The sequence below is a fragment of the Xenia sp. Carnegie-2017 genome, unplaced genomic scaffold (genome assembly GCF_021976095.1).
Source record: "Xenia sp. Carnegie-2017 unplaced genomic scaffold, XeniaSp_v1 HiC_scaffold_6, whole genome shotgun sequence".
NCBI lineage: Eukaryota > Metazoa > Cnidaria > Anthozoa > Malacalcyonacea > Xeniidae > Xenia > Xenia sp. Carnegie-2017.
This window is the reverse complement of record NW_025813526.1, coordinates 21,022,637-21,044,744: the sequence shown is the minus strand read 5'-3', so window position 1 is coordinate 21,044,744 and position 22,108 is coordinate 21,022,637. Positions and strand designations below refer to the sequence as shown.

Sequence of the window (22,108 nt, the reverse complement as noted above, 5' to 3'; positions counted from 1 at the left end):
GCTAAAGCAGCATTTAGATAAAGTATGACTAAACATGCATGAGAAATCATATCTAAATTGATATACCAACTTTCTAATTATTGACAATAAGCTGCATGGTAAAGAACAGTAGAATCTGTTCAAAAGAATGGGGGAGGCAGAATAATATGAGAATATTTCCTACATGTATGACGCTGAATTTTTCTTTATTAACTATACTTGTCTATGGAAAAAAAAGGGATCTGTAAAATTTATGTAAAGTGGGGGAGCACATGTCCAATCATGCATCACCTCCCTTCTTTGCTGACGGCACTTTTGACTGATCTCTGTGTGTCTTGCAAAATGTTCATAGTTGTATACGACAAACCATTTGTTTTATAAGTAAGAAAAGTTGAAAAATAAGCAAAAGTTAAACACAGGAAGAATGTATTTACACAGAGAAAAAACGCAATCGAATCTATTTTTGGGAAATGTTGATTCATGCAACAAAGTGAGCTTTTAGAATTATAGTTTAGATCATGTTTAACAGTTTTAAGGTTTACTTTCATTGCAACCTTTACTGTTGTATCCACAGTGTCTTTGTTGATCATAAGTAATTATAGTTGCGTGCAATTGATGTTTTCCATGTATTTATAATTTACAATGGTTTATTAAATAACAAAGATTTTTTATAATAAAAACTGATTTATGCAAGAGTATACATGTATGAAATTTTTCATTAATGAAGGAAAAAAATCCATTCACAGTTTGAAACATCGTGCCTTAATCATTGGCATCCTGTTTTAGATAGACGATTCTCTATTCCTGAGTTAAAACTTGTGAAAATTTATAAAATTTAGCAGTAGTCCTTTGGAATTTGATTAATCTCAATGTTATTATGTACTCTGCATGAGGTACTTATTTATGTATTTTTATTTCTATAAAAATTGTTTTTAGTCAGTGATGTATACTCAGTTATATGACTAGAATGTTCTACATAGGCGTCATTTTTGTTTTATAATACTGTTTAATGAAAGAGATCCTGACTCACTCTTCACCTTCGTTTACTATTTAAATGTATTTATGTAACAAAACTTACACGGATAAAAGATTGATGTAACAATAAGGTATAAAATATGATCACCATTTTTAAACTGATATGTATGTGGTCGCGTTCTTTATATTAAATCTCTTATCTTTGTAAAATATGTGACATGTAAAGAACTAAAGGAAACATAATTTTGTCTACACGGTCGTCAAGTATGAAGTCTTATTTCTAAAACGTAGGTGTCCTTTCGAAAGTAAAGTGAGATTCTGAAACTATATTACTAACTTTACATAACAATTTCGCTATTGAAGGATCTCGATAATGTATGACTAAACATGCATGAGAAATCATATCTAAATTGATATACCAACTTTCTAACTATTGACAATAAGCTGCATGGTAAAGGACAGCAAAATCTGTTCAAAAGTATGGGGGAGACCGAATAATATGAGTACATTTCCTACATGTAGGATGCTGAATTTTTCTTTTTAAACTATACTTGTCTATGGAAAAAAAAGGGAAGGGATCTGTAAAATTTATGTAAAGTGGGGGAGCACATGTCCAATCATGCATCACCTCCCTTCTTTGCTGACGGCACTTTTGACTGATCTTTGTGTGTCTAGCAAAATGTTGATAGTTGTATACGACAAACCATTTCTTTTATAAGTAAGAAAATTTGAAAATAAGCAAAAGTTGAACACAGGAAGAATGTGTTTACACAGAGAAAAAACGCAACCGAATCTATTTTTGGGAAATGTTGATTCATGCAACAAAGTGAGCTTTTAGAATTATAGTTTAGATCATGTTTAACAGTTTTAAGGTTTACTTTCATTGCCACCTTTACTGTTGTATCCACAGTGTCTTTATTGATCATAAGTAAATATAATTGCGTGCAATTGATGTTTGCCATGTATTTACAATTTTCAATGGTTTATTAAATAACAAAGATTTTTTATAATAAGAACTGATTTATGCAAGAGTATACATGTATGAAATTTTTCATTAATGAAGGAAAAAAATCCATTCACAGTTTCAAACATCGTGCCTTAATCATTGGCATCCTGATTAGATAGACGATTCTCTATTCCTGAGTTAAAACTTGTGAAACTTTATATAATTTAGCAGTAGTCCTTTGGAATTTGACTAATCTCAATGTTATTATGTACTCTGCACGAGGCTCTTATTTATGTATTTTTATTTCAATAAAAATTGTTTTTAGTCATTGATGTATACTCAGTTATATAACTAGAATGTTCTACATAGGCGTCATTTTTGTTTTATAATACTGTTTGATGAAAGAGATCCTGACTCACTCTTCATCTTCGTTCGTTATTTAAATGTGTTTATGTAACAAAACTTACACGGATAAAAGATTGATGTAACAATAAGGTATGAAATATGATCACCATTTTTAAACTGATATGTATGTGGTCGCGTTCTTTATATTAAATCTCTTATCTTTGTAAAATATGTGACACGTAAAGAACTAAAGCAAACATAATTTTGTCTACACTGTCGTCAAGTATGAAGTCTTATTTCTAAAACGTAGGTGTCCTTTCGAAAGTAAAGTGAGATTCTGAAACTATATTACTAACTTTACATAACAAATTTGCTACAGGAGCATCATGATTAAGTATGACTAAACATGCATGAGAAATCATATCTAAATTGATATACCAACTTTCTAACTATTGACAATAAGCTGCATGGTAAAGGACAGCAAAATCTGTTCAAAAATATGGGGGAGACCAAATAATATGAGAACATTTCCTACATGTAGGATGCTGAATTTTTCTTTATAAACTATACTTGTCTATGGAAAAAAAAGGGATCTGTAAAATTTATGTAAAGTGGGGGAGCACATGTCCAATCATGCATCACCTCCCTTCTTTGCTGACGGCACTTTTGACTGATCTTTGTGTGTCTAGCAAAATGTTGATAGTTGTATACGACAAACCATTTCTTTTATAAGTAAGAAAAGTTGAAAAATAAGCAAAAGTTGAACACAGGAAGAATGTGTTTACACAGAGAAAAAACGCAACCGAATCTATTTTTGGGAAATGTTGATTCATGCAACAAAGTGAGCTTTTAGAATTATAGTTTAGATCATGTTTAACAGTTTTAAGGTTTACTTTCATTGCAACCTTTACTGTTGTATCCACAGTGTCTTTATTGATCATAAGTAAATATAATTGCGTGCAATTGATGTTTGCCATGTATTTATAATTTACAATGGTTTATTAAATAACAAAGATTTTTTATAATAAGAACTGACTTATGCAATAATATACATGTATGGAATTTTTCATTAATGAAGGAAAAAAATCCATTCACAGTTTCGAAAATCGTGCCTTAATCATTGGCATCCTGTTTTAGATAGACGATTCTCTATTCCCGAGTTAAAGTTATTCCTGGTTTAGAGTTAGGGTTAGGGTTAGAGTTAAATCTTATCGATGTTTTTTTACTTCTATAACAATTGTTTTTAGTCAGTGATGTATACTTAGTTATATAACTAGAATGTTCTAAATAGGCGTCATTAATGTTTTATAATACTGTTTGTTGAAGGAGATCCTGACTCACTCTTCATCTTCGTTCACTATTTAAATGTGTTTATGTAACAAAACTTACATGGATAAAAGATTGATGTAACAATAAGGTATGAAATATGATCACCATTTTTAAACTGATATGTATGTGGTCGCGTTCTTTATATTAAATCTCTTATCTTTGTAAAATATGTGACACGTAAAGAACTAAAGCAAACATAATTTTGTCTACACGGTCGTCAAGTATGAAGTCTTATTTCTAAAACGTAGGTGTCCTTTCGAAAGTAAAGTGAGATTCTGAAACTATATTACTAACTTTACATAACAAATTTGCTACAGGAGCATCATGATAAAGTATGACTAAACATGCATGAGAAATCATATCTAAATTGATATACCAACTTTCTAACTATTGACAATAAGCTGCATGGTAAAGGACAGCAAAATCTGTTCAAAAATATGGGGGAGACCAAATAATATGAGAACATTTCCTACATGTAGGATGCTGAATTTTCTTTATAAACTATACTTTTCTATGGAAAAAAGGGGGATTTGTAAAAATTTATGTAGAGGGTGGGGCACATAACCAATCATGCATCACCTCCCTTCTTTGCTGACGCCACTTTTGACTAATCTCTGTGTGTCTAGCAAAATCTTCATAGTTGTATGCGACAAACCATTTTCTTTATAAGTAAGGAAATTTGAAAAATTGGCAAAAGTTAAACACAGGAAGAATGTATTTACACAGAGAAAAGAACGCAACCGAATCTATTTTTGGGAAATGTTGATTCATGCAACAAAGTGAGCTTTTAAATTATAGTTTAGATCATGTTTAACAGTTTTAAGGTTTACTTTCATTGCAACCTTTACTGTTGTATCCACAGTGTCTTTATTGATCATAAGTAAATATAATTGCGTGCAATTGATGTTTGCCATGTATTTATAATTTACAATGGTTTATTAAATAACAAAGATTTTTTATAATAAGAACTGACTTATGCAATAATATACATGTATGGAATTTTCATTAATGAAGGAAAAAAATCCATTCACAGTTTCGAAAATCGTGCCTTAATCATTGGCATCCTGTTTTAGATAGACGATTCTCTATTCCCGAGTTAAAGTTATTCCTGGTTTAGAGTTAGGGTTAGGGTTAGAGTTAAATCTTATCGATGTTTTTTTACTTCTATAACAATTGTTTTTAGTCAGTGATGTATACTTAGTTATATAACTAGAATGTTCTAAATAGGCGTCATTAATGTTTTATAATACTGTTTGTTGAAGGAGATCCTGACTCACTCTTAATCTTCGTCCGCTATTTAAATGAGTTTATGTAACAAAACTTACATGGATAAAAGATTGATGTAACAATAAGGTATGAATTATGACCACCATTTTTAAACTGATATGTATGTGGTCGCGTTCTTTATAATAAATCTCTCATCCTTTGTTAGGTATGTGACATGTAAAGAACTGAAGCAAGCTTAATTTGGACGACGATCTCGTCAGATATGAAGTCTTACTTCTACAACAAAGGTAATTTTATAAAAGTAAAGCGAGATTTATATCCACATTACGGACCTAATAAATTAGCTTAGGAAACATCTAGATGAAGTATGCATAAACATGCATGAGGAATCATATCTAAATTGATATACCAACTTTTTAACTTTTGACCATAAGCTGCATGGTAAGAAAGACAGTAAAACCTGTTCAAAAGTATTGGGAGGAAGAATAGCATGATTGTATTTTCTACATGTAGGACGCTGACTTTTCTTTACTTACCTTTGCATTCATCTCTAGTGGATACAGTTTCTGAAGAGGCCTGCTTATGTGCAGTGGTTTTCCCTTGCTAACAACTTTGACTTGCGCTCCTCAGACTATATTATCTTATCCCTTGATCAATCTCTCAATTCTTGCTATTTTCCAAAATCCTCTTTTCAAACTTTCCTCAAACACAAGAACTGCATCACCTACTTTCGGACACAAACTACCCTTTACTTTGCCAACCTTATGACACTCACTTATACTTGTTAAGTATTCTTTCTCCACCTGGACCAAAAATGCTTTCTCAATCTTGCTAAATACCTAAACCTACGCTTGACCACTCCCGAATCTTCGTCATTAATAGTATGCATAATTCTTTTGTCTGGAATATATGTTAATCTTCTTCCAAACATAAGATGTGCAGGAGTCAGTACATCTACATTCACTTCATCTTCATATACATAAGTCAATGGTCTAGAGTTTAACGTACCTTGTACCTCAACTAATGTTGTTAACAATTCTTCCTCGTTCAATTTAGCGCTACCCAACACCTTCTTCAGACAGCCTTTCACCAATGCTACCATAATTTCAAAAAATCCATCCCACCTGGGTGTCCTCACCAAATTAAACTTCTATATCAACAGATTTCCTTCCAAGTATGAATTTGCTTCTTTAATTTCATTAATCCCCTTTAACGCTTTCTCAGTTGCTTTGAATGTTTTGGCGTTGTCCCAAACTATTAGCGAGGGTGCTCCCATTCTAGCAGTAAATCTTCGCACACAATTCAAAAAACAAAGTGCACTTAAACTATCAACTAAATCAAGACAAATTGTTTTAGTAACACAGCAGGAAAATAATGCGATGTATACTTTTACCATCTGTCCACTTTCTTTTGCAAACAATGGACCAGCAAAATCTACTCCTATTTTAGAAAAGGGTGGTGAATACTGAACTCTAAAATCTGCTAAATCTACTTGCACTGGTGTTTTATAAGCCTCTACTTGATGTCTTCTACAAGTCCTGCAATTTCCTAAAACCTTCTTTACGATCTGTCTACTTAGTTTCCTAATATTTGCCTCGTAGCTGAACAAAAGTCGCTCTTACCCCACTATGATGAACCTTCCTGTGGCAATCTTTAATAATTAATTTGGTTAAGTGATGATCCTTAGGCAATAAAATTGGTTCTCTAGTTTCAAGCTCTAAATCTGACACTTCCAATGTTTTAGTCCTGTTTGTCCCAAGTTTAACTCTTACCTTCAAATTGTCTACAAATCGCCCAATGATAGCTATGACACTTATTAGTCTCTTTATATTACTAAATTTGCCAAATTTTATCACACAACCTTTATCTACTACCTGTGTGTTAGCCAATACTGTCTTTTTGACTTCCACAAGACTTTCCTCTGTAGTTTTAGCCTCTTTTGGCATTGGCTAATCACAATGGGGACCTGACAACCATTTCAGTCCCTTCCACCAAAGTTCACTTTCCTTTAATTGTGATGTCGTAACTCCAGTTGAGCCTAATCCGCTGGGTTGTCTACACCCGGACGATGTTTCCAGTCATCCTTCATGCTCAATCTTAAAATCTCGTTAACTCTATGGCGCACAAACTGTTTCCATTCTCCCCTATTACCGATCAAGCACAATGCAGTCATACTGTCCAACCAATATTATATACCATTAAATTGAACGTAACCTTTTAAGGCCAACTTCACTGTGTCCAACAACTGTGCTAATATTCCAGCTGACATCAGTTCTAGTCCGGGAATTGTCTGCAATTTTATTGGCGCTATCTTTGTTTTCGGCGTACGCAACTCTACGTGGTAGGCACCATTTAGCTCTGTCAAAAAATATACGACCGCACAGTATGCCTTTTGGCTGGCATCTGCGTACCCATGCAAGTAACACTTTACCTTATTAAATAAATTACCATAAACACATCTCACCACAACTAAATCCCTGACTCTCTCTAAATCTTCTATCCATCTCTCCTAACGTTTTTTCTTGTCAACTTCCAGCTCATTATCTCATTCAGCTTTCTCAATACACAGCTCCTGAAACAATGACATAGCACAAACTACAACTCGACTTATAATACCTAAAGGATTGAATAACCCTGCAAGTATACTTAGTATATTTCGTTTACTTGGAATGATTGCCTTTGCTCTTTGAGCCAATTTCCAGAGGTTAAATACAAAGCGATCCTACTTACACTCCCTTCACAATCCTAGTACTTTCTCTAAACTTCCAATGATACTATTTTCCCCAACTGATGCTTTAGCATCAGTTTTTTCATCAACCACTTTCGATATACTAAATTCTGCCCTTCTTTCTTCTAAAATTCTTCTTTCTCTCTTTTCTATTTCTTTCAAAACATTCTCATGGTTACTTAGCCACTTCCTAAGCCTAAATCCTCCCGCAGCCAATCGTTCACTTGCTGACTCATACAACCTCATTCCTTTCTTATTGGATTGTTCACCGGACACTAGATCATCGACATAAAAGCCATCTCTGAGTTTTTTAACAAATTCCCTGTCTATCTCTATGAATGAGTTATTGTCATTTTTCTTTTTCGACCATTTTACTGCGTTTTCTGCTAATTTCATGGCTAATTCTTACAAAATCAGCATAGAAACAGGACATTGTTTAGTTTGAATCTAACAAAGAATTTCATTGATTTAATTGCTTTCCTCAGCTAAACGAAATCGTCAAGGCAACAAGGGCATCTTGTACAGCAAACAAATACAGCATTGGCAAGGCATGACACAAGGCGCTTCGAGTCTTTGACTTTTAGTATAATGCTTCTTCTTTAAAAATGTACCTTTTTGAAGTGCCTGAAAAATACTATTTATTGCAAACAATCTTTTAGACTTTATACTAAAAACACAATATCTGACATCATTGAGAACTTGTTATAGACGGCTTTGTGCAAAGCTTATGCAAAGCTTTGTCATGCTAAGGAAAAAAAATTTGTTAGGCATAGCAAACTTTCGCTATTATTTCATTTTTGTACAATTGCTTGATTGTTCATCTTTTCGCAGTCCCTTCTAACTCATAAGTTCATAACAAGTGGCAGTCATTTAAGGTAAATCAAAACGGGAGAGCGCTGCACGTAAAATTTTCAAAATTTATGCATATTTCATGTATGATTTGAATAATATTTAGCAATGTCAACCATAGTCATCTAAATTACGCTCTTTTTCCCACTTTTATACAAAAAACTCTGTGAAAAACGGTGAAAAGGAGAATTTCACCGGTTATCATTTTTACTTTTCGGTTTAATTTGGCAAAATCGGCTTATTAAATCGAGCTATTAATGATTAGTTCGAAGATAATAAAGAATTACATTGATTTAATTGCTTTGCCAGCTTAGGAATCGGGTATACACATGGTACATCAAATAAATACAGCAAAAGTAAGGCGTTATACAAAAGGCACGACCTGACAATATGTTTAACTTTTACATTGCTATATAATCGGCAAAAATTGGTGGGGGAATTCGTTCAAGTGTAAAAAGCTCGTCAGAACAACAACAAAGCTTCTTCGCTTAAGATGACCACAAATATTTGTAACAGATAATGGATTATTAAAACTAAACACAAAACTCCTGAACACTACGATATAAATGAAAGTCTTTTTTTAAAATACTTCAAATTCAGCAGTACAGTTCTGTTCGATGGGTTGGAATGTGTTTGTTGATAATACGCAATAATTTTAAATGGGATTCACTTTGACTTCAAGTTCATAGACTATTTTTTAGCTTGAGATGGCAAGACTAACTCTTTAGTTGACACATATCAAGCTCACGTAGCAGTTAATTTTGTGATCTGTAAAACTATTCTATTAAGGCAGTAAACAAAAGACTATCATGTCAAGTCAATTCTTTATTAAAAAGCTCTACATGCTAAAAATGAGTCATAACTCATAAACCTTTCCCAGATGCAATATACCCATGCAGTATCCTTCCCTAAGACATAAAATATTAAAATTTATTATTCAACAAAATCGATCACCTTCTATAGGATCATTTCGACTTTGATTTTGTAGAGATTAAGAATATTATGATGATGATATTTCTTATGAAAAGTAGTTGCTTAAGGTTTTGGTTCCCCGTGTTTCATTAAATACACATATATTTATAAAGATTCTGCACTAAAAGCCTCAACGTGAAATTTGCTGTGGCTTTGCAATCATTGCTGAAATTTTAGAAATCTTTCAAAAATATCCTCACGGTTATTATCTATCAGACGAATAACATAGATAACCTGTTTTTTATTGTTCTATGCATGGAACGTTTCATCAAAAAAACTTCATCGATTCATAGAAAATCAATTATTCTGAACATTAGGTGTACTAATAAAAATATTTCCTTGCATGTAACAGCCCTTTTTTTACTTGAGAAGTCTGGCTCTCTACAGTTTTGATTCAAACTAAACGCCAATTTAGGCGTCTACTCGCTCGGGCTACTCAAGAAAATTGTTTGGACGTATTTATCTATTGTAGCTTATAGTTGCCTAATGAGACATGGCATTAATGCTAAAGTTGATGACACAGCATAACGAACTAAGCATATGAACTTTTTTAACCAGCATGAGATGGCTAAGATGAGACATCCTGCTAGCTGCAGGTGAGACAGAGGTGTGAAGCTCCTTTGCCAGTTAGCAGATTTTGTTGGAAGGATTCTGAGAGAGTCTACTTCTAGTGAAAGAGGGCACCAAGATTGAGTGTCCCATACAGAGGTTATTATGCACAGCTGTTCCAACTTCTGGTCTCTCACTAATGTTAACCACCGACACAGTTCCACCTTCTGGTCTCTCCCTAGTGTTAGCCACCGCCTCAGTTCACCTTCTGGTCTGCCACTAGTGTAAGCTACTGCCACAGGTCACATTTTGGTCTCTCACTAGTGTTAACCACCACTACAATTCCACCTTCTGGTCTTTCACTAGTGTTAACAACCTCCACATTCTACCTTCAGGTCTTTCACTAGTGTTTGCCACCGCGAGTACTCTGACTTCAAAAGAGGATTTGTTCAACAACCTCTGGAATTCCTTTTTGATGGTCCAGATTTTTTGTTAGAGACATTGATATTGAATTGAAGTGACTCAGAAAGGCAAAATTCTATATCGTGAGTGGGTTCGAATTCTGTCTTTTGTTTGTTCACTTATGACAGAACTTAAACTCTCTAACAGGTTGATTACTAAACCTGAGTGTTCTTGAATCTCTTTGAACTCGACCTTGGTTAGGTTGTCGTCAAAGTAAATTATGAGTTCGACATCTAATTTTGTCAACAGGGCAACAACTGGTTTTCGCAGGTTGATTAGAGGGGGAATGGTAACTTGCAGGCTAAATAAAAGGCAACGAAATTCCTAAATATTTTTTTTCTTCTCAAAACGTAGAAACCTTTTAAATGTAGGCCAAATTGGCTTAGAAGGTTATGCGTCTTTTAAAGCTACTTTTTTGAGAAACTATCCTAATTTTAGGAGGTCCTTTAAAATTGGTATGTCTTCCAAGTGTTGACATTCTGTACACTTGTTCAACTTTTTTAGATTTATTACGAGTCTTTGTTAACGCATTTGTTGAGTACAATGAACAAGGATCTTACAAGCTGATTTGTATGATACTTGTTTTCTTTTGGTAGCATTCTTTTAGTATTGTTCTTACACCTTGAGATCTATTAAAATTGGTTCTGCAAAGGAAACACATGCACTTTTGGTGTGCAAGATTGGTTCGAGTAATGGGTGAACTCTATTTTGTATTCTTTTACTGATACAAGAACTAAATGTCATTTTAAGTTTTTTTCCAACTATTGCAAAATTGAGCGAAACGGCTCCCTATTGGCTGATATAATAAATCTAAAGGTGATAAGCTTTGATGGACTTGAAAAATTCTGGTTAAAGAAGTTTTTGTACTGACTTTGAAGTGTTGATCTGGGGAATGGTGAAGCAGCCCTGCTTATATTCTAATTTTGTAAGTCTCTGTTAAGTTGCAAAGTCTTTTGTTTTCTTCTGTTCTCGCAACAAAATCCGCTAAGATATTTAATTTAGGTTGGTAAAAAGGAGTTTTTCACGTTTAGTAATGGTACTAATAATTCAGAAATATAGATTTTTTTGAATTGTCAGTGAAAAAATGATACAATTCATGCACTTTCATATTTCTATAACAAATTTTGACAAAAAAAGATTTCATCCCCAAGTTAAAGCTATCAGTTCAAGGCATAATGTGCCAGAAGTTTGTCTTTCACACTTGTGGAAAGAAAGAAATGAAGTTTGGTTAGACTAAGAAACTTTTGGATCATTTCGTTTTTATACAGTTACTCTATTGTACATCTCATCTCAGTCATTTCAAACTCATAATACAATTTCGCTTATGTTTCCTCACATGTATTTAAGGCAGAAAAATATGAATTATTAAAATTTGGTGTTCCATAAATATAATCATATTCAATAAAATCATCTTGTTATTGATATTTTAAAGCAGGATATGATGTGAATGTAAGATGAAGAGAATGATAAAAATATGATGATAATATTTCTCATGAAATATGATATTTTTAGAATAAATTTAACAGAGGTAAAAAAACACATTCCTGCAACAACTCTTCTTAATCATCTGCACTGGAAATTAAGCCCCTGCGCTCTTTAAATATATTTCCACAAAACCAAATCATGAAAGTTCTCCATGTTTCATTAAGTACATGATACATCTATATTTATGAAAAATCTGCATAAAAAGCCTCGCCGTAAAAATCCTTTGGCAATGTAATCAATGCTGAAATGTTAAAAACAATTAAAAACGATTAAAAACGATTAAAAACGATAAAAACGATAAAAACGATTAAAAACGACTAAAAAACGTTAAAAAAACGATTAAAAACGATAAAAAAACGAAAAAAAAAGATAAATAAATAAATGAAATAAGCTGTAAATAAATAAATCAATAAGCTAATAAATAAATCAATCAATAAATCAATAAATCAATAAATCAATATTTAAATCAAAAATCAATAAGCTGTTTTGTGTTTAATATATGCAAAGTGTCATCGCATTAATTAAAAAGAAACTGAGAATCCAACATTTTCTCATCAATCTAATAGCCTCATCAATAAAAACACTCAACTGTCTTCATCAATAAAGACACTCAAGCTGTTTTGTGTTTAATATATGCAAAGTGTCATTGCATTAATTAAAAAGAAACTGAGAATCCCCCATTTTCTCATCAATCTAATAGCCTCATCAATAAAAACACTCAACTTACTCAGGAATCCAGGTGATACAATAATGAAAGCAGAAGCTGCATCAGTTCTTTCGTGCTAAAGTGGTTGCTTGAATGCAAGTCAAAAACAGAAAACAATTTTACAAATGACTTTGGAAAATTTCTATAATTGTGTTGATTCAAACTAAAGCTTGATTCATCATGTCCACTGAATGCCAGCTCTTTTTTAGACAACTTTCATTCATATTTACCTTTTCTTCTTATTAGGCCTTTATCCTAACTATGTCGTGTCTCTTTTTGTTCTTAAAAATAACTTTAACACACTGGTAAAAATCCCTGTTCATCAAGTTCAACATTTTATAAAATTGAAAAACAAAATTTCATTTTATGTTTCTTGAAAACGTCAGAAAAATGATGCTTGTTTATACATTCAATGTTTCTCCAAGTTTTGGATTTGCACAAAACAGCAAGGAGTATGACCATGCAGTTAACTACTGATTTTTGTCCTCACAAACACACATGTAAACAATCTTCTCTCCCTTATCAAGTTGATCAGAATCCCCTGCCTCTCATTACAAGTCTTAGCGTGCAATTTGCATGGCTTGCGACATTCTGCTTTTTAGCATTTTGTGCAACGAAAAAACCTTTGTAAAAGCTGAGAAACAATTAATATATCCTGCTCTTTTATCTGCAGATTAGAGGTGCAATTGTATTTTTAAATGCAATAAAACTGTAGCTAAAACGATGAAAACTTTGAGAGTTTTTAAAATAGTTGCCCTAAAAAATTTCAGCGCCCTCAAAAGGAGGCATTAGTCCCCCCCTCCCTCACAAAAAAGGCATTATTTCATCAGCATTTATCAAAAACTTATATTTCAAGTAAAATTTACGATTGGGTGCTATCCAAATCATCTATCATTTGTTGCAAATGGTTGCAAAACAAAAAAATTCAAAAGTCATATTTAAACACGTGCATTAGACTCTAGAATGCATCATTATCAACCTTAGTCTATTCAAGAAAAGGCTATTACAACATTTTAAACAATCCTTAGAAAAAGTATATATATTTGCTGTTTATGACGATAAAAAATGCGAACTGTCCTGTAAATATCCTGTTGTTTTTAATGTTTGTGGCATTTGTTTGGATTAACCCTTTTGGAGCCAGGCCTTTTTACAAGTTCGTACAAGTCTTGTTTGGTAATTTTCCTTGTGAGCAACAACGGTCTCTTCAGAGGCTGCTTTAATTGACAAGAGCTGTAGCATGTATCCTGTTTTTAATAGTTACTTATGTTCATTTGCATTTATAGCATGATACAGGCAAAGTTGAATAAATAAATAAATAAATAAATTTATGTAGGAGTAAATGTATTTGATTTCATCAAATGTACAAAACTCTCGACTTTCATGATAACTAATACATTTATCTTGAATATTAAATTTTTGGAATTGCTTGATTTTACTTGTTTTGTTGATACAACAAATTTTTTTAGATGGAATCAAGAGAAAACTGAAATCTATTTTACATCAGAAGAGTAATTAATGTGGTACAAACAGAACTTGCTAAATTTTTCATTAAACAATGGAACTCTCGTTATAAATCAACATATGGAGAATCGGAAGATACACGCAACAGTGGTAAAAAATTTTACATTTTAGAATCAAGAAGAAAGTTAGACCAAAAAACTCGACAAAAATATCAGGATGGAGACACAAGTAAGTGGGACTGTACGATATTATTTGATGCAATAATTTTTTCAAATTCAATTGGAAAGCATCTTGACAAAAAAACAAAGGATGCTGTTCATGCACTTCGTGGTGAAAGAAACAATGACGCACATTGGTATGAAAGTAATTACTCAGATGATGATTTTGATGGAATAGTCAGTATCATTGAAAAATCATTTATATATTTAAAATTTTCCCTCGATGGAATCAATGAAATAAAAAATAATCGAAACAAGTTTAATTCATTTCAAGTTCTTCCTTCAAAACCTTATCATTTTCTCGTTGAACGCACTGAATTACGAGATAAAATTATAAAAGATCTTGAAAAATTAAGCTATGATAACATTGATAAACTGACATATTTTTACATCAATGGTAATCCTGGCAGTGGTAAATCACAACTTGCAAGACAGGTTTGTGAAAAAATATCGTGTGATTGGAAAAATAGAACTTCGTTTGTAATGACTCTCGATGGACAAAATGAGGAATCGCTTTTAAAAACTTACTGTGAACTTGGATACCGTTTAAACTGTGACAAGTATATGATTAAAAAATTTGAAGATGAAAATTCTTCCATCGCAGACAAAGTGAAGAATTTGCGATCGTTAGTATCCACACGATTAAAATTCTGGCAAAATTGGTTGATCATTGTAGACAACGTGGCACAGCTCAGCAAAATTCTTCATTACTCCCCAAGTTGGTGATCCCATGTGGATAAATGGACAAATCATAGTAACTATCCAGAACACAGATGCCGTACCTCAAGACGATGAGTTTAACAAACATATTTCTATCAGAAGTGGAATGAATGATAGGAATGTTTTCAACTGTTGAAGCATTACACTATTGAAAATGAACTGATGATCAATTGTTGAATGAAGTATCCCACGCATTAGATCGTCAACCGCTGGCTTTGGCTGCCGCTGTTTGTTATGTCAGTCGTGTAAGCAAAGCAAACTGCTCATTTACTTGGAAAGAATATTTAAACAAAATATTTTTAGAAGAACAAGAAAAGATGGACGCCACTTTTGTTAAACTTAACTCGGTATATCCTAGAAGTATGTTACAAGCTTCACTTTTAGCTGTCAGGCAAAATGCTGAAGAATCTACAATATTGGCAATTGTTATTAACTTTTTTTCCGTGATATCGTTTGATCCTATACCACGAGACATTATTATTTGTTATGTTCAAAAAATAGATCCCAAACGCTCAAAGGAAGATATATGTCTTTGTTTAAAGGACTGCTCATTGTTCTTGCATTCAGAAAATAATGACATTAGTCTACATCGCATTATTCACAAAGCAATTATTGTTTATCAATCTGAACATTCAAATAAAGAACATGAAATAGAAACTAACGTTGATCAAATATCTAAAGCACTTTACATGTTTAAAGAGAGAGACGACGAAATCAAATTAATGCCACATCTTAAAAAAATTGTTCAATCATTAAAGACCAACAAGACAAAAATCAACATGAACACTTCACAAATTTTCCAATATTTTGTTGACAAATTAAGACATTTTGGAAAATACGATCTTGCTCTTGAACTATTAGATAAATTTGATACAGAAGAATCTAGTTATGACAAAGCTTGGTATTTTAATATCCTTGGTATTTTATGCTATGATACCGGGAAGTATAGCAAAGCTAAAAATCATCACAGAAAAGCTCTGGAAATTTTAAAACAATCGTTAGGTCCAAATCATGTTGATGTCGCTACGTCTTTAATCAATCTTGGTAGTGTGTTTTATAAAACTGGAAACTACGATAAAGCAATAGAGTTTCATGAAAAGCTCTGGAAATTCAAAAACAATCGTTAGGTCCAAATCATGTTGATGTCGCTAGGTCTTTACACAATCTTGGTAGTGTGTATATTGATACTGGAAACTACGATAAAGGTATAGAGTTTTGTGAAAAAGCTCTGGAAATTCTGAAACAATCGTTAGGTCCAAATCATGTTGATGTCGCTGCGTCTTTAAACAATCTTGCTAATGTGTATAGTGATACTGGAAACTACGACAAAGCGATAGAGTTTCATGTAAAATCTCTGGAAATTAAAAAACAATCGTTAGGTCCAAATCATGTTGATGTCGCTGCGTCTTTAAACAATCTTGGTAATGTGTTTCATAAAACTGGAAACTACGACAAAGCTATAGAGTATTATGAAAAAGCTCTGGAAATTAAAAAACAATCGTTAGGTCCAAATCATGATGATGTCGCTGCGTCTTTAAACAATCTTGGTAATGTGTTTGATGATACCGGAAACTACGACAAAGCGATAGACTTTCAAGAAAAAGCTCTGGAAATTCAAACACAATCGTTAGGTTCAAATCATGTTGATGTCGCTACGTCTTTAAACAATCTTGGTAATGTGTTTAATAAAACTGGAAACTACGACAAAGCGATAAAGTTTCATGAAAAAGCTCTGGAAATTCTAAAACAATCGTTAGGTCCAAATCATGTTGATGTCGCTACGTCTTTAAACAATCTTGGTACTGTGTTTAATATAACTGGAAACTACGACAAAGCGATAAAGTTTCATGAAAAAGCTCTGGAAATTCGAAAACAATCGTTAGGTCCAAATCATGTTGATGTCGCTACGTCTTTAAACAATCTTGGTAATGTGTTTAATAAAACTGGAAACTACGACAAAGCAATAGAGTTTTATGTCTGGAAATTCAAAACAATCGTTAGGTCCAAATCATGTTGATGTCGCTAACAATCTTGGTAGTGTGTATAATGATACTGGAAACTACGACAAAGCTATAGAGTATAATGAAAAAGCTCTGGAAATTCAAAAACAATCGTTAGGTCCAAATCATGTTGATGTCGCTGGGTCTTTAGACAATCTTGGTACTGTCTTTGATGATACTGGAAACTACGACAAAGCCATAAAGTTTCATGAAAGAGCTCTGGAAATTCGAAAACAATCGTTAGGTCCAAATCATGTTTATGTCGCTACGTCTTTACACAATCTTGGTGTGGTGTTACATAAAACTGGAAAGAACGACAAAGCTATAGAGTAGTATGAAAAAGCTCTGGAAATTAGAAAACAATCGTTAGGTCCAAATCATGTTGATGTTGCTACGTCTTTAAAACATCTTGGTAATGTGTACATTGACACTGGAAACTACGACAAAGGTATAGCGTTTTACGTAAAGCTCTGGAAATTGAAAAACAATTGTTAGGAAGTAGTCAGGTTTATGTCGTTAAGTCTTTTAAAAAATCTAGGTGTGTTGTATTATGAAACTCAGAAATATGACAAAGCTTTACAGTTACACTTTGGTGGCTACGTGTTTCAAAGAAAATTGTGCCTTCCAAATTATGTTAAGCCTATTTTTAAGTCAAACTCCCCTCTCCCTGAGAATGTATTTTTGGTAGTGAATGAAACGTTTGCAATTTGTATTTTGTGAGGTAAAATGAACCTAAAGATGTAATGATCCTTGTCTATGTATAGTTTCTCTGATATCTAGTTAATAAACTTACTCTACAGTCCAGGAATCATCCTAAGTAGAACTTAGAACTGCCCATGCCCTGAATATAACATTCTTCTTTAGACTTTATTTCTAAATTAATTTGCTTTTATGTCATAACTAAGTAGTAATTTTTATTGTATGATTCACAAACACACTAAAGTATACTGGGTTGACAGAATTTTGTTAAATAAATACTATCCTGTTAGTTGTTCATATTCTTTGATACATTCAGTAATTTTTTACACAGCTCTATAAGCCTATGACCATATTCCAGGCTCCTATAATTTCCAAGGGGTACACCTTTCATACCATACATACCACCCCAAAATGCTGCAGCCAATATTCCTGTGCTGTCACTATCTCCACCATGAAACATAGAAGAAGAACACAATTGAAATGAGGAATCTTTTGCCATCATCAAGGCATCATAAGCAATCATTGGTGCATCATGACCACTGGACCCACCCCAACCTGCATAACTCATTGATTTATAAAAAGCATCATGTTCAGGTCATGTTATATGTCACTGGAAATTTTGGTTCACTGGCTCCATTCATTAATCCCCGTAGTTCAAGATATGACTCCCAACTATTTTTAAAGTAGCCCCAAGATTTCTTGTTTTCTTCTACATCACGACCAACCTTCTCAATGTATTCACAAACTTTGGGTAAAACACTTAAAAGTCCTGCTCCCCATTTTTTGGAGCCCTCTTCTGTATAGCATAGGTTGTAAGTAAAGCTGCAGTAACACCCCCTAATTAACCTATAATTAAAACCATTATCTTTAAAGATTGCTAAATTTAAGTCACTTACATTATGATGACCCTATTTACATAATAACGGCATTTTGATATGGATCATGGATTGAATGGCTGTAGTAGTGAAGATATTAAAGCAAAACAGCAATGGCAATTCAAACAGTTTTCAGAAGACAGAAATTTGGAAATGTGGAAAAGCGATAAAAGGATGGATCAAAGATATGGTCATTTTAAAGTAAGCAATGTCAGAAGGATGGAGGCATTTGAAATGTGGTTCTAGAAAATGAAGGATTGCATAGACTTATGCAAACCTAAGGTCAACCTTCATTTATTTCTATTGTAAATTGATATTAGATAAAAGGATATAAAACATTCATGGTAATGGCTTGTTCAAGTAAGTAATCAAAGGAAGAGTTGAAGATAAAACATCTAAGAAAAGCAAAAGGATTGAAAAGCTAAATTACTATAAAGGTTTGTTAAAATGAAAAGCAATGCAGATAACAGGAAAACCTAGCAAACTTTATACAAAGCAACACTTGTTGATAGACATAACACTAGACATTAGTGACTTTATAATTGATACATGATCTGAAATCCTTGCTTTAGTATGAAAGGGTGAAAACCTGTGGGGTGATTATGAGTCATCCTTCCACTTTCAATAGCAATTACAATTAACATTTCAATTTGATCTTCACAAGGAAACATCAAACCTATACACATGGATCTCATAGCTGCACCACATCCTCCACCTCGTTCATTAAATGGTATAATGTAACCTTTTTCATCAAGAAGTCGTAACATGAAACATGCCTTTGTTGTGGTCTGCCCAGGAGCTCTTTCCCACATATCCTCAGCACGTCTTCTTGTACTTTGTAGCCATAATGCTCAATAACTCTTCCGTTGTTGTCCATTCAGAAACCAACGCTTCTGTTGTAGCAATGTGTAGTACAGTGTCGTCACTAACCCTCCATCCTTAAATGTCAATTTTATCAAGTCCTCCGAGTTTTTCTAGTTCTTCATGAATTTGAGTACCACTGTAACAGAATTCCCACAAACCATTCTTATAACCTAGAGCACCCCTCCACTGAGAACAATAACTGCTTCGTATTTCTCGGATAATTGGACCGTATTTTCAAGAGCCATTTTTAATATGTTTACTACACCGTAGTTTAATGAATTTGTTTGAAACACGGGGAAAGTACTAAGCTTCCCTCAACTAATAAAAACGTAAAATTTTTTCTTTGCTTTGTTTCAATATTGTTTCATACTATTGTTTAGATTTAGACGAGAGCGTTGGGAGCACTGATCTGATAATAGACTGGATATAGCTTATACAGGTTGCAAAAGTGAAGCCTAATTATATATGCAAAATTCACTTCCGGTTACCACGGCGAGATACAAATTACTATAGAAATGTATGGTTTACAAACGTTTACAAACATGGATTTTCGAATATTTAAGACCTTTCGCGACTCCTTACTAACCTCAAGTATTAGTCATGGATAAAACAGGTTATGCGAATTGATTTGACATCAAAATGATTCCTATAGCTATAAAATATCGACATTAGTGTTGATTTAAAAGTTGTATATGCGAGAATGTATTTTGTCCCATCGTTGCCAATGCAAGATAGTTCACAGCTCGCTTTCCAATTTCTGAGGCATTTATGATCTAGTATACGTTTCAGTTCTTTAGAAATGAGGTGAGTTACAATTTTTATCATTCTTTCTTTATGTTGAGAGATTGTTGACATTTTATTTTTGCAATGATTGTTGACATTTTTTCATTAGCAAAGTACTACTGATGCTTTAACAAGACAAGTCTATTTAGTTTCTTTCGCATGCATGGGGTGGGGGTCGGAGGAGTGAAATCTATAAACCTAAGAAAATGAAGACAAGGGAATGTTTAATGTACCCAGTTTTGCCAGATGGGCGGTTTTCCCGCCCAATTGGGCTGGCTTATAACCCTGTTTGCGGGAAATTTGGGGAGGTTGCGGGTTGCGGGTTTTTCGGCTGGTAATAACTTTTTGCGCTATTTTTTGGGCTGGAAAAAATTTTGATGATCTAGCTTCCACGTGTTTTTGTTTTTGTCGTGGTAAACAGCAATTGTGCTAATATAACATGGGAAAGTGGGCAAAACACCATAAAAAGTATTGTAAAGACTGGGAAAAGGAAGAAATCTTGAAAGAATGGATTTTGAGTGTACCAGGAGACGACCAAAAAGCATATTGTAAGTACTGCAAAACTCAACTTCGAGGAAATCATGGGGATCTAGTTTCTCATGCAAAAACTGAGAAACATAAGCGCAACAAGCAACCTTTTTCCAGTTCAAGAACCTTATTTGAGTTAGGTTGTCAAAGTAAAAATGTAGACAATTCTCAAAAAGTTACAGAGATAAAGATCGCTGCCCACATCGCGTGTCATTCTAGCTTAAAAACATTTTAGCTCTTCAAGACCTGTCGTTTCTTCCACTATTTTCCGGAGATTTAGGTAAACTTGACCAACAATATAGTCGCATTGGTTCAATCCATTGGATTGATGTCAACGACCAGAATAAAGTAAATGGTTTGAACCCGGGAGTATCGTTATATGTTTGTAAATGATGATCGTCCAGGTTAATAAAGTCCTGAGAAGGACTGTTTTTGTTGTTGTTGACTGACGTTTCGACAACCTTAGCGGTAGTCATCTTCATAGTCAAATGAGGAGTAAACGTCAGGTTAGCCGTATTTGTTATCTGGTTCTTACGTCATTGTATTGTGTGTACAGGAAATGTGTATTGTCAGTGTGGATTAGTGTGAAGTGAAACATTTTATTTTTAGTTGTGTTGTGTAATTTAGGTGTGACATATTTAGTTGTAATGTGTGGGTGTCAATTGTGTATTGTCATTGTGAATTAGTTTCAAGTGTAGTGTTTTTAGTTGATCGTTTGTTTGTATTGTGAATAAGTCGTTTGTAAGGTGCCGGTAATTGCTGTGATCTGTTCAGGGGGGTTTGTTCCAAGTTGGTATATCAACTTTCTAATGTAACCCGTTGTCTATAGTCAGTACTGTAAGTGATGCATTTTGCCGAATCCCAGTCAATGTTGTGCTTTGTGATTCGGTGATGTTCGGCAATGTGATTAGTTTTGTCTTGTTTCTTAGTAGCTCGTTTGTGCTCAGTAAGTTTTATGTTTAAGTTCCTGCCAGTTTCCCCGATATAGGAGGCGTGGCAGTCGGAGCAGTTTATTTTGTTAACTGCACCTTGTCGTTCGTTGGGTTGTTCTTTGTCCTTTATGTTCGTTAGTACTTGTCCTAACGTTTTGATTGGTTTATGTGCGACACGTATGTTGTATGGTCATAAGATACGCGAGATAGTCTCAGACGTACCTTTGATGTAAGGTATCGTTGCTGTTGTCACTGAGTTGTTGGTTTCGTTGGGTTCGTTAGGTTTGTAAGTGTTGCGTTTGATAAAGTCAGTTTAATAAGGTTAGGTTTGAGATAGTTGTTTTCGTTTTGAAGAGCGTCCAGTGACTCACATATGATTTGTGCACGTCTTGTTAATGTTCTGATTGTGGTGGCTTTCTGTGATATAGTGTTGTAAGATGATTGGTCTGGTAGTCGGTCAGTATGTGTTGGCTTGC

The 22,108-nt window shown here is 33.5% G+C and overlaps 1 long non-coding RNA gene across 3 annotated transcripts; it reads left to right on the top strand.

The window, feature by feature from the left end:
• Positions 1 to 1,055: 1,055 nt before the first annotated feature.
• LOC124458272 lies at positions 1,056 to 14,320 on the top strand. 3 transcript variants are annotated; one of them, XR_006953115.1, is made up of 3 exons: positions 1,056 to 1,085; positions 5,007 to 5,088; positions 14,019 to 14,320. It is a non-coding gene; the product is annotated as an uncharacterized LOC124458272 (long non-coding RNA). The 3 variants fall into 3 exon arrangements; XR_006953114.1 differs by lacking the exon at positions 1,056 to 1,085 and adding an exon at positions 3,622 to 3,662; XR_006953116.1 differs by lacking the exon at positions 1,056 to 1,085 and adding an exon at positions 4,840 to 4,927.
• Positions 14,321 to 22,108: the final 7,788 nt, after the last annotated feature.